Raw genomic sequence first — 13,530 nt, 5'->3', positions numbered from 1 at the left:
CATCATGCATATCATATGGAGTTAGAGTCATAGTAGATTTAGAACTCTACAAAAACTTCAGTCAGCACTTTATTGTATTTATTAGTCAGTTAAATAGTTGATAGGTGTCATTAGAGGTAGTTATCGAATTCCCCTCATGCTGGAGGAGGAATCTCGATCAGTTAAAATAAGAATTCTATATAGCTCAAACAGCAATGTAATGAAGGTTGGAAAAACTTTATGACAGAGCATTGTATTTGGCTTATGTAAAGGCAGAGTTTCAGTAATATAATTTGGCTTTACTTCTCAGGATTCATGAAGGATTTCTATGTTCAAAATGTGTGATCTTGTCCTTTCCTTAAATTTTACAGTTGTATAGATGTATAATCACTCAGAATTCACTGATTGTGCTCTGATTTCCTGTATGCATTTATAAACTGTGGTTTCATATGAGTTGTGTTCTGAATATTCAAATGCTGAATGCCTTGACTTCTATGTAAAGTCAAGATCATTGTTTATTAAGGTGTTGTTGACTCCATAGGCCCAATGGATACTTGTTTAATGTATTCCCAGCAGTCATATTTGTCATAGTTATTCTACAAGAGTTAGTCATCTTACTTTAAATCAAAATCATTAATACATCCAGAGAGAGCCCTCTCAGGTTGAGGAGGCTAAGCTTCAGCCTAAAGTAGGTTTGAAATAGTTACTTAGAGTCAGCCTGACCAGCAGCCTATCAGGTTCTGATTTTGAGATAACACCGAACATAAGGAGTTTGGTACTAAACTTGAGCCTCATAAGGCTGCTAATACTGGAAATTGCTTGACCTAGACGGACCAACGGGATTTTGAACCTTTTGGTGCTGGGCATTGCTTGATCCAACAGGGTTTTGAACAACGCTAGAAGAAGGTTGGTTCATGGCAACCATGTGAGCTACTCACATTGGTGGTGCCTGACACCATAGAAACACTCAGATTCTGCCCCCCAGGTGGTGGCACAACTTGGCCACTTACTGGAGGGATCAAAGAACTAACAGTAACATTCTTCGAGACCGCCGGTTGAACCGGACGGGTAACTGGGACAGACAATACAAGAGGGTTCAGAACAGTGGGTTGCACTGGGACTGAGGTAACAACCTGTTGGGAGGTCAGGTTCATAATGAACGGACCTGTAGTAGGCATGGCGCCAGATGCCCAAACAGGGTTATGGTAAAGTGATGAGGCACTAGGTGTACCTGAAACCAATTGTGCCAAAGACACATAATTAGGCGGCAATTCCCGATACACACTGATGGGAATGCTCCCTGTATAGGGGAAACCTTCAAGAGGAAATGGATGTTCTTCCTCCTCAACAGTGTGTGGAGTAGAAACTTCTGACTCATCCAGAGAGGTAATTGGAGCATCACCTTCGGGTTCCATAGCTGGGAACAAACGATGACGAACGACCGAAGAGGTATGAGGGGATAATTCCAAAGGAACACTCGGCTGATCGTACGAACTATATGGATGCTATGGTGATATCACAACAGGGTCGGAAAAAGGATTAAGAGGATATATAACCAATCCAAGCTGATCAATATTAGACGGCGAACTCTCAGGAGTTTGGACGGGATTGTCTGGAGATTCCGGGCCAAAATCAGCAGGTGACCCAGTATCTAAAGTAGGCAGAGGATGAGATGACAAAGGTTGAATGCTCAAAATGATTCTGAGTTCAACACCTTGGTCCTCAAGTGACTCTGGTAATTCAGGAAAAGGATCCTCAGGCAATCTTTTAGATGAAGGATAGGAAGAGGAACTAGGTGAACTCGATGGTTCAGCCACGATGACCTTGTCTTAGCCAATAGGAAAAGAGAGAGATAAAATTTAAGGATTTAAAATGTTATTTAGGGAAAACTCATGATTTTGTCTAGAAAAGACTAACAGGATGTTATGAGATCATGGGCAATCAATTTTTTAATATGCATAAATAGACTGGTTCTCTTTCATATTTTAAGATTCGAGAAAGAAACAAAGATGACTCTATCACTTTCGATTGGAAACGAGCTCAAAAGGACAAGCGCTCAAATGACCTTTTAATTTTAATGAGTCAAAAATATCAAATGACTTCTTTGGATGATCTAGGTAAAGAGGATTACCAGGCAACCGTGAACTGCAGAATACCTCTTGACGAACCGAGAAGTATGGGCAGGCGATCTCCCTGAATGCAGTGTTCAGTGTATCACGTTTGCAAGGCGGCCGACTCAGCTTCCTATGGATAAAGGATTGCAACCTAGAGGGGTCTCCCATTATATACTCGACGGTACGGGGAGCAAAAATATGTACTAGCGCTGTCTAGTGCCGAAGCGAACGACAGCTGCTAGGTTTAAAGACATCGGAACACGTCTCTAGCCTAGATCTTCTAGATGTGATCATTAAGTTTCAAATGCGCCTTAGGTTAATTGAGTTCATTTTAAACTTTATCTTGAGTTATGTCTCAGTTTTCAGGCCTTAGCGATATGACTCGAAAAAAACCCTAAATGCAGCTAAATGAGACAAGACCCTTTCAATTCGATGAATTGTCTACACTAGAGAGGGTAGAAAACACACAGTCAAATGCAAACAACCAAGCAACCGAAAGCAAAATGATTTTTCACTACTTCACTTTTCAAGAAAATAAACTAATGAAAAATACATTCCAATTCCTAATTTCCTGACAAGTACACTCTAACAGTGCTTTCAAAAGCAAAGAGTGTTATTTTTCTTTTCAAATGCCAATGCAATCCTAGTCTTCAATATGCTAACTATCGTAACATACTGATGCAGCAAACTATAATTTTATACTTTTGATGAAATGACGAAACGAATTTTCTCATAAAACACTTCAATGGAAAAAATTTCGAGACAATTAGCTCTCAAGCAAATGAAAAACACAAAAAGAGAATCTCTTTCAAACTAATGAAACAACGAATTTACCAAAAACAACACAAATAATGTGATCCATGTCGGAAAAGAAACGTTTAGACAAGCAAACAAAAACTTTTCAAACTTGTGTAATGGAGGTCAAAGCCGTAGAAGGACCATAAACAAAATGCAAGGAGTAAATGCACCAACAACTTGACTCACTGAGTTCACAATCAGCTGAATGGATGACAACCTAGATGCCCTAGTGCCACTAACCATCCAATGACCCAAGAAATCAAGCGAAAAGATGACAAATCAACAAGCAAACAAACCAAATGAAAAGCAACTTTCTAGTCAGGGAGAAGACGGTCTAAAAAGCTTACAGGGTCGAAATCATGAGAGAAAAACACACTGGCCAAGATTTGGGGCAAACCCTAATCATCACCTATAGGCATGGGCGTGACTGTCTAACTGGCAACAAGCACCAGAAGGGGGTTACACAACTGTTTCTCAGCATATCGCGTTGATCAGCGGGACTATCAGCGAATTAAGCACATTGAGCAAGGATGCTAAGAAAAAAATAAAAATTTCCAAAAGTTGGGACTAGACTTGGTACTATGAATTTCAAACCCAGACTAGTAAGCAAAGGAAAAAAAACAGAGCTAAAGGGAAATGGTGAAACTATAAAATTTCACACAAAACCATGGGATTCCAAATAAACAAACAAATGGATTGGATCCTCAGCGGAGTCACCAATTTGTGGTGAAGTAAAATTATGAGTACAGACACAAACAATTCCTCTAGCTCGATAATGGGCCTAGCCACAACCGATACATTCTATGGAAGATTTCCTTAGGTTAGAACTAATTAAGCGGGCCTACCTCTTAGTACGCTTATCCCGTTTGATGATGACCTTTCTTGCTCGCTCCACCTATCTCCCGTTTCCTTCTTCGAATACCTGAAACAAGTAAACAACAACAAACAACAACCGTGATAATAGACAAATTGTAATTCAACCTACTTAACAAGTCAAGAAACATTAAGACATAAACATGTAAGATGACACATTATGTAGGAAATCAGTCGATAGTTGCATATATATTGAATCAAGAACAGATTACAATCATTGTCTTGACGTTGCCATTCTCCTCCAACAAAACTAGGTTCCCACACACTTCCGTTAGCATTCCATGATGGCCTCAACAATGATAGTTTTAAGGCTCTTCCCTTTAGGCTTCACACTAAACCAAATTCACACTTCTCCCTCACACAACTAGAGAGCTACAACTATGAATAGCTTGTTGTTCACTCCAAACTTAATTAGCACTAGCACACCAACATTAACACTAGCTTGTGCTTGGGAAAAATGGAGGTTTATATAGCATGAATGGATGGGAGATGGTTCCTCTTCTCATGGGAGAAGGTCTTATCTCTTGAGGTAGTTCCATCCTTATAGGGGAAAGGAGCCCAAATTGACATCCTTGACTCCATCTGGCTCAACCATTTACCAGACTTCCGTTACGAAGCTTCTAGAGCTGGAAGCTTCAGCTCCTTATTTAAAAAACTTTCCAAAAGAGGATTGGCACAACTAGAACAAGGCTCAGTCGCTCTAGTCAATGCTAGGGATAGTGTTAATCCCTACACATCGGCATGAGGAGGACAAGGGTCATTAGCGCCGGTCTTGTAAACTGGGAAAAACAGAAGATTTTGGGAAAATGGTGCGAAAGGGAATTGCTTTGCTCATGAAGAGGGACATAATGGGAGTTTCTTCATGAAGGGAAAGCATATAGGGTTCATTGTAGAGGTCCTCCAGGATCAAGGAACGGTGAGTATATGAACAGTGAAAAGATGTTGTGTAACGGGTGTAGTTCTGGATGAATCGACATAGAAATTTTTCTTTCCCTTGCAAACATTGGAGTTGGCGGAGATTGGAAGGAGACTTTGATACAAGGTTAAAAGAAATTTTTATGAAAAATAAAGTTTTGGAACAATGTCGTAGGTTTAAAGCTTTATTAAGAAGTAATTTTTTTGTAGAAATTAAATTTATACCAGCCTAGATCAATCTAACTCTAGATCTATCATGCGCCGAGAGGGACCAAAGCCTTCATGGTGGAAACTCGTTTCTTTTGGGCCTTGCTAGCTAATGCAACATCATAGCGAGTCTCATCAAGATGTGCTAAGTACATGAAATGTTCTTATTTAGCCAAAGTGGCTGGTAATACTTCAATTTATAGTTTCAAAGATGGCATCTCACATTCAATCGATAGAACTACTTACATGCCATAGGCGAGCTAGAAAAGAGTAAAACCAATTGAAGTTTTTGTTGTGGTATGATATGCCCACAAGGCTAGATAAAGCATTAGATGCCAATATCATTTATGAGTCCCGATAATCCATTTAATCATGATGTTTAAAACCTTGTTAACGAATTCCACTTGGCCATTTTCCTACAGGTAATATGGAGCAGAACTGTCATGACGTAGGCCTAGCTTCGTTATAAGATTGGTCATCATAAATTTTAGAAAATGGCTACCATGGTCCATGATGATGGCTAGTGGAACTCTAAACTAAGAAATTACATGTTTGAACACAAAAATAGATGTTATTTCACCATCATCCTTATATGTAGGCATTGCCTTGGGCCATTTTATGAAATAATCTACTGCAAGGATAATGTACCCATGCCCCCGACCGAGTGAAGGTTACATGTAAGAAAGTTGATGCCCCATTTAGAAAAATGACCGACAACCATGATTGGGTGAAGAGGAGATGGATGTGCACGCATTTTCTGGTCATAGAGTTAACGATTATGGAATTTTTGGACCGCAATTATACAATCTTTGAACATAGAAGGTCAAAAATACCTTGCGTGCAGGATCTTTGAGTAGTGGAAAACCCTGACATATGACCACCACAAGATCCAGAATGGTATTCATTTAATTCCTTTTTGTCTTCCTCGTTAGTTAAACATCGTATGAAGATAGAATCGGCACCATGACGATAAAGTGTATCACCAACAATATTATATTGTTGGGATTGATACCAGATACGACGACGATCAGTTCAACTCAGTTCTAGCCGAAATGTCTGGGTCTGAAGATAAATGATGATATCTCCATACCAGGGATCTAAAGTATTGATCAGAAAGAGAGATTCATATGGAAGAGAATCATAAACTATGTTTTCCGTTTCACCATGGGGAAAGTCACATAATAATTCAACAAATACAGTGATTTCTTAGAAATAGATTTAATGAATTCTAAATTGAATTCCTATAGGAATACTTACCCCCTAGAAATTGTCTGCTAAGAATGTAAACCGTGGGGTTGCAATAAGAAGTTACTGTAGTTTTGCGCAATAAAATGTAGTAACGAAAACGTTGGATAGATTGAATGGCTGCCAAGGTCAATTTCTCCACATGTGCATATTTTTCTTTAAAAATGGTCAAATTTCTACTTAAATAATATATCACATGCTCTTCATTTAATTCGTCTTCCTAAACTAAAACCATGCCAATAGTGACACTAGATGCAACTAAGAATAAAATTTAGTCTCGATGATAATCATGAGGATGCAACAAAGGTGTATTGGTCAACGCATGTTTAAGTGCATCAAAGGCCTTTTGAGCCACTTCATCCCAAACGAATGAGATGCCTTTTTTCAACATTCGAGTAAAACCTTTAGTCAAATTGGCATAGTTTTGGATGAATCGACATAGAAAGTTTTCTTTCCCTTACAAGCTTTGGAGTTGGCAAAGACTGGAAGGAGACTTTGATAGAAGGTTAAAAGAAAGTTTTATGAAAAATAAAGTTTGAGAACAATGTCATAAGTTTTAAGCTTTATTAAGAAGTTTTTTTTTTTTTTTTTTTTTTTTTTTTTTTTTTTTTTTAGAAATTAAATTTATACCAACCTATATCTATCTAACTCTGGATCTATCATGCGTCGAGAGGGATCAAAGCCTTCAAGGTGAAAACTCATTTCTTTTGGGCCTCACTAGCTAATGCAACATCGCCACGAGTCTCATCGAGACGTGCTAAGTACAGGAAATGTTCTTCTTTGGTAGAAGTGGCTCGTAAAAATTCAATTTACAGTTTTAAAGATTATATCTCACATTTAATCGGTAGAACTGCTTCCATGTCATAGACGAGCTAGAAAGGAGTAAAACCAGTTGAAGTTTTTGTTGTGGTATGGTATGCCCACAAGGCTGGATAAAGCATTAGATTCCAATCTCATTTATGAGTCCCGATAATTCATTTAATCATGATGGTTAAAACCTTGTTAACGAATTCCACTTGGCCATTTTCCTATGGGTAATATGGAGTAGAACTGTCATGACACAGGCCTAGCTTCGTTGTAAGATCGGTCATCATAAAGTTTCGAAAATGGCTACCATGGTCTGTGGCGATGGATTGTGGAACTCTGAACTGAGAAATTACATGATTGAACATGAAAATGGATGTTGTTTCACCATCATCCTTATATGTAGGCATTGCCTTGGCCCATTTTGTGAAATAATCTACTACAAGGATAATGTACCCATGCCCCCCAGCCAAGTGAGGGTTACATGTAAGAAAGTCAATGCCCCATTTAGAAAAAGGACCGACAACAATGATTGCGTGAAGAGGAGATGGATTTGGATGCATTTTACGGTCATAGATTTGACAATGATGGCATTTCTGAACCGCAATTATACAATCTTTGAACATAGAAGGTCAAAAATACCCTGTGCGCAAGATCTTTTGAGCAGTGGAAAACCCTGACATATGGCCGCCACAAACTCCATAATGGCATTCATTTAATGCATTTTCATATTCCTCGTTAGTTAAACATCATATAAAGATAGAATCATCACCATGACAATAAAGCGTATCAGCAACAATATTATATTGTTGGGATTGATACCAGATATGACGACGATCAGTTCGACTCAGTTTTGACTGAAATGTCTGGGTCTGAAGATAAATGATGATATCTCCATACCAGGGATCTAAAGTACTGATCAAAAAGAGAGATTCATCTGGAAGAGAATCATGAACCATGTTTTCTGTTTCAGCAAGGGGAAAGTCACATAGTAAATCACCAAATACTAGCGATTTCTTAGAAATGGATTTAATGAATTCCAAATCGAATTCTTGTAGGATAAGGATCCATTTGGAATACTTTCCCCCTATCAATTAACTAGTAAGAATGTAAACCATGGGGTTACAATCGGAAATTACAATAGTTTTGCGCAATAAAATGTAGTAACAAAAACGTTGGACAACTTGAATCGTTGCCAAGGCCAATTTCTCCACATGTGCATATTTTTCTTTAAAAATGGTCAAATTTATACTTAAGTAATATATAACATGTTCTTCCTTTAATTCGTCTTCCTGAACTAAAACCATGCAAATAGTGACAACGGATGCAACTAAGAATAAAAATTAGTCTCGATGATAATCAAGAGGATGCAACATCGGTGTATGGGTCAATGCATGCTTAAGTGCATCAAAGCCCTTTTGAGCCACTTCATCCCAAATGAATGAGAGGCCTTTTTCAACAGTCGAGTAAAACCTTTAGTCAACTCGGCATAGTTTTGGACGAATCGACATAGAAAGTTTGCTTTCCCTTGCAAACTTTGGAGTTGGTGGAGATTGGAAGGAGACTTTGATACAAGGTTAAATGAAAGTTTTATGAAAAATAAAGTTTAGGAAAAATGTCGTAGGTTTAAAGCTTTATTAAGAAGCAATTGTTTTTAGAACCTATATCCATCTAACTCTGGATCTATCATGCGCCGTGTTAGCCTCCTATTGCAATAGGTGTTCATATTTCATGATTGACAGTTGAAAGTGCCAAATATGTCATATTTTCATGCTGCAAGGTTCCATATTTCCAGAAAGAGGCCAAAGAAGAGGCCATGAATGTGTGCCAATCTAAATGCCACTGCTGTATTCCAAATTTTGATGAGTTAATCCATTTTGATGAGTTTTTTAGTTAAGGGAAGTCCAAACAGCTTAATCTTGGCTTCCCTAGGTTTCAGTTCCTTGTTGTAGAATATAGAGAATGAATATCTGTCCAAACAGCTTAATCTTGGCAGATTTGTAGATAGGCAGAGAAATGAAGGAGCCCAACTGCTTAATCTGGGTCCTTGGAAGAGATAAGGGTTGATTTAGATAGGAGGGCAGCCCAAAAGAAAAAAAGATAATCAGGGTTTGCAAATCTAAGTGCACCCATTCAAAAGGAAGAAAAAAATGCTAGGTGTATTAGGCTGGGTAGGTAGTTTGAGGTTGCAGAAGCAAGGTTTGGATCACATTTTGTATTATCAATCAGAACTTGTCTCATCAATGACAGAAATGTCAAAGCAGTGGTTCAATGGAAGAACTTTGCAAGCATGTCTAACTTCCTTTCACCTCCCCCTCAAAGTTTCTTACTAACACCCCCTTGAGGACTTTGGGATCTTCCCAACAAGTCCTGTTATCACTTCATTTTTGTAAAATATCAAGTCAAGTTTTGGCTTTCTCAAATGAAAAGAAGCCACATTTCTTGTGTAAAATCATTTCTCCATATCCCATTTAAATCTCATGTCTAAGTTTCAGATCATAAACTTGGCATCATTCCCCTTACATTTCCATTTCACAAACTCATATTAACTTCTAATCTTATTATATAGCTCCCTGACTAAATTTTCCCATCCCTATTGTTACAAGAAACTATATAAAATCCCAAAAAATATTAAAATCCGACCCTATAGCATTATAGCTATGTATATATAGTTTAGGGAAATAATAGTCCATCTGGGACTACTATTAACCCTTTCGCGTTCTAACCCGAGGTTGTTTTAACCTCTGGTTAAAATAATAACCATCGTCTTCCCCTTTTGTATATAAACCTAACCCTTTTTTAGCGCTCATTACTAATGTTTGGCGTTTAAACGTTTATTTTTAAACGCTGCCGGCACACATAACCCACCAACCCACATTTTTCAAAGTTTTTGAACCCCCGCGGCATAATGTTATTTTATAAATCGAGCGGGTCCCGCGCCTAACTACACGACACCCTGATCGTTCCGTCAGCCGTCCGATCCCCAGCGCCCCAGATCAACGGTGGGCGGTCGTTTTCAGCCCCCGAGCCGCCGGAGGTTAACGTCCAGGGGATGGGCGGTTTCCCTGCCGTACCCCCGCCATGTGTCGGCCTCCCGGCATGTTCGAAGGCCCCTCCCCCAATACCGCCTGTGCCGAAAGGTGGTGCGGGGAAAACCAGATACCACCTTCCGCCCTCCTACATTAGCCCCGTGTCGCTTCTGACGTCATGTCTTCGTATCCCCGCCGATGCCCCGTGTCATTGCCACCTCACCTGCTCACGTCGTCACCCCGCCAGAGTGTCCTATGCCACGTCTTCATCCGAGTCAGCTGCCACGTCACCCGTCCGTACCCGGGACCCGCCGATGACGTCAGGCTGACGTCATCCCAAAAAAGCGCCAAAAGCGCTAATATGCCAAATTTTTCATAAAAACATGCCTTTTCGACCGTTTTGTTTCATTTTCATTGGTTGTGTGCGGGAGCTGTTTGTGCCGTTTTTTCGCCCGTTGGTGTCAAAATTCGAAATTCGACCAAATTGCGCTGTTGCTGCCTGCAAATACGCCACCATTGTTCACCATTGCACCAGCTCGACAACCCTCGGCGCCATTTTTACCAGGTATTTGCCAATTTCACCAGTTTCACCCTGTTCTTACCATTTTTCTCCATTTTTCATGCTGAAACCGGCAAATTGCTGAATTGAAATCACTCATACGCCTAAAAAACCTACCCAGATTCGCTCACTACTCCCCACTGTTAAAAGAAAACCCTGCCAATCCCCGGCAATTCGCGAAATCACCGCAGGAAGCTGTTTTAAAGCTCAGGTTTCCATCAAAACTCTACAATAAGCTCAGCATTATCCTTTCTGCCACATTCCACTCATAAACCTCTGCAATTTCACTGTAATACTCCCCGTTCCCTTGCAAAAATTTGCCCTCATAGTCTTCTATCCAAGGAATTTGACAAAGAAAATAAAGTCTTATTCGAACTCTGCAAAGTTTTCCTTTTCATCATAATTACAGATATTGAAGGCCATTCCCTCACTTGAACTCATTTTGCAACTCCTTTGCAAATCCTCAGAGTCAGTTGTCAGCAATTTGTTACTGCTGTAAAGCTTCATTCCAAATATAACATCAAAAAGTTTTATAATGGCCACTCCAATAGCTCTCAGTGTCACTCCTATGAATCCACCAAATAGAGAAATTGAAGCCATGCCTCTGGCTGATAAGGATTACCTCATTCAAGATCTAGTTGAGGACAAAAATCACTTGAAGACCTTCTGCCAGCTAAGAAACAGCTTTATAAACAACTGTGACATGTATGGCATATGGGAGTCCAATTTGCCTTATTATTTCCTTCCCTCTGTTAATATTTTTCCTGAGGTCATCCATTTGTGTGATGAGAACTATGAACCAAATCAGAGAGGTGTTAAGCCTCCATCTGGGAGCATACTTTTTCATATTACTCCTAATTCCATCAACCAGATGCTCAACTTCAAACAGACTCAGCTATTGACTCCTTTCTCCATGAACTATTTGCTGGATGAAGGCTCCAAGCTTTCCAGCTCTGAAATTGCAAGAATTACCAAGACATTCATGAGGGCAGACTGCCAGCCTACAGGCCCACCTCCTTTCTTATATGACAATTTCAATGAGGTGGGCAAGCTGCTTATAGATATGATTTCCTCTGTGCTGGGTTTTAAAACAAGTGAGCACATTGATGAAACAGTGTTGGTTCTGTTGTCTGCATACAGCCCAAGACAGCCCCCTGCTATCAAGTATAATTATGCCAAGTTCATAGCCAACAAAATACATGACCAGCTAGTGAAGCTGGATAGGGAGGGAGTCTTTAAATATTCATCATATATCTATCATTTGTTCATGTATTACCAGTCTGAATGCTTCCAATGCCCCATTAAAAAGTTGGATTCTAAGGGGGAAAGAAGGTCTGTCATCTTTTGGTCATCAATTTTCCATGAGGTTCAAAACTCTCCATTTTCCTATTGTGAGTTCATTAACCAGTTTGTATACCCAGTCTCTTGTCTCCTACAAAGGTCCCCTCCTCCTAGATTGTCATATGACATACAGAAGACCTTGCAGCTGTCTAAGAGTTACAAAATAGGTGATTGGTATCTCTACCAAAATCACACTGTCATTAGAATCTATGGCTGTGAGCTCTGTCCTTACAGGCTCCCAAGATATGTACCAATGAGACTGTTTGCATTCTCTTAGTGATTTATCTTTTATGCTTCCAAATCAAAATTGAGAACTTGCATATAGAATTTCTCTCTCATGTTTTTTTCAAAATGGGTCATATCCAATTCTTGGAAGTTAATCTTTGATGGAGATAGTATGGTCTCTCACTCCCCTTCTTGAATTCTTTTCCTTTGAACTCAATGTCTTTGAAACAAGAATAAAAATATAAAATACAAAACCTTGGAAATGGAAACTTTAAAGATTTTCAATCCATGGTACTTTTGATATTTTCTTATCAAAATCTACAATGCAACATGAAATAACTTCCATCAATCTAGTAGAGGTTATTTGTAAAGTTTGATAAAATTATATAAGCAATTAATCACTTCAATCTCTACACATAAGAAATAAATGAATAAACTTAAAAAGTTGAAAGTATGATTGGTTGATTAAATATGAAAAAGCAATGTTAATACATATAACGAAGAATAGGACAAAAAAATAATTCAAAACCAACAGGGTCATGCTAGTGTTAAACTAGCAATGGATCCTTCATTAGAAAACAAAAATGACCCGATCCTCTTGAGAAAATAGTTGTTGAATCATACAATTTGTGCTTTTAATATGAATAACTTGTAAGCATGCCATTGATTCTTTACTGTAGGTTCATCACAAAGCGTGGCTTCCATCTCTGCAAACTTTGGCATTGAGTTCAAGCCATGTCAAAAAATATTGGGATTTGAATTTACAGTTTCGAATGGCTTGCGGATTTCCTGGTTCTATGAAGGAATACGGATTGTGACATTTCGACTTCAGCTCTGGTTTAACAGTACGTGACAGGCGTTATATTGGGCTACTGAGGATCTTCATTTTAGCGCATAAGTTTATTTTTTTCATAAAGGATTATTGGCGACTTATTTCCGTGTTCTGGGGAAGTATGTTTATTTCTACAGAACATTAAAAAAAAATTGAGTGCTATTTCAAAAATTATTTATTTGGAACCTGAGTATCATTGTGAAAAAAACTGAGTGGCCTTTTGAAATGTGAATTTTATCATTTGTATTATTTGCAGTGATTAGAAACAAAATCATTATTTATATTATTTGAATCATTTGTATTCTTTGCAGTGACTAGAAACAAGTGCCATTAATGAAAATGTTGATGATGAAAAGGTTGTTTAATTTAATTCCTAGTTCATTTAGCACATACTTATACTTATCTTTGTGACGTGAACAATTTTTTCAACTGGGTAAATGTTGCAGGAATTTCAAAAGAAACAAATTAATTTCGCAACAAAGTGAACAATTTTTTCAACATATATAAAAGATGTAGAAGTTTCAAACGAAACAGATCAATTTCACAAGAAGGTTCTTCATTTGCATTTGCAAGACTAGAATAATGTCTTTTGTTATAGGAAGAATTTAG

General features: G+C 38.5%; 1 protein-coding gene across 1 annotated transcript in view; it reads left to right on the top strand.

The window, feature by feature from the left end:
* Positions 1-13,132, top strand: part of LOC149225762 (uncharacterized) — a 77,319-nt gene extending 64,187 nt beyond the window's left edge. Inside the window, exon 6 of the mRNA XM_089380008.1 lies at positions 12,770-13,132. The gene's annotated coding sequence lies outside the window, so the exon portion shown is untranslated. The remainder of the gene's footprint in view (positions 1-12,769) is intronic.
* Positions 13,133-13,530: the final 398 nt, after the last annotated feature.

The sequence above is a fragment of the Pinus tabuliformis genome, chromosome J, assembly GCF_031772625.1.
Source record: "Pinus tabuliformis cultivar Carrire ecotype Pingquan chromosome J, CPIR1, whole genome shotgun sequence".
Taxonomy (NCBI): Eukaryota; Viridiplantae; Streptophyta; class Pinopsida; order Pinales; family Pinaceae; genus Pinus; species Pinus tabuliformis.
The sequence above is the reverse complement of the archived record's forward strand: the minus strand, read 5'-3'. Positions and strand labels throughout refer to the sequence as shown.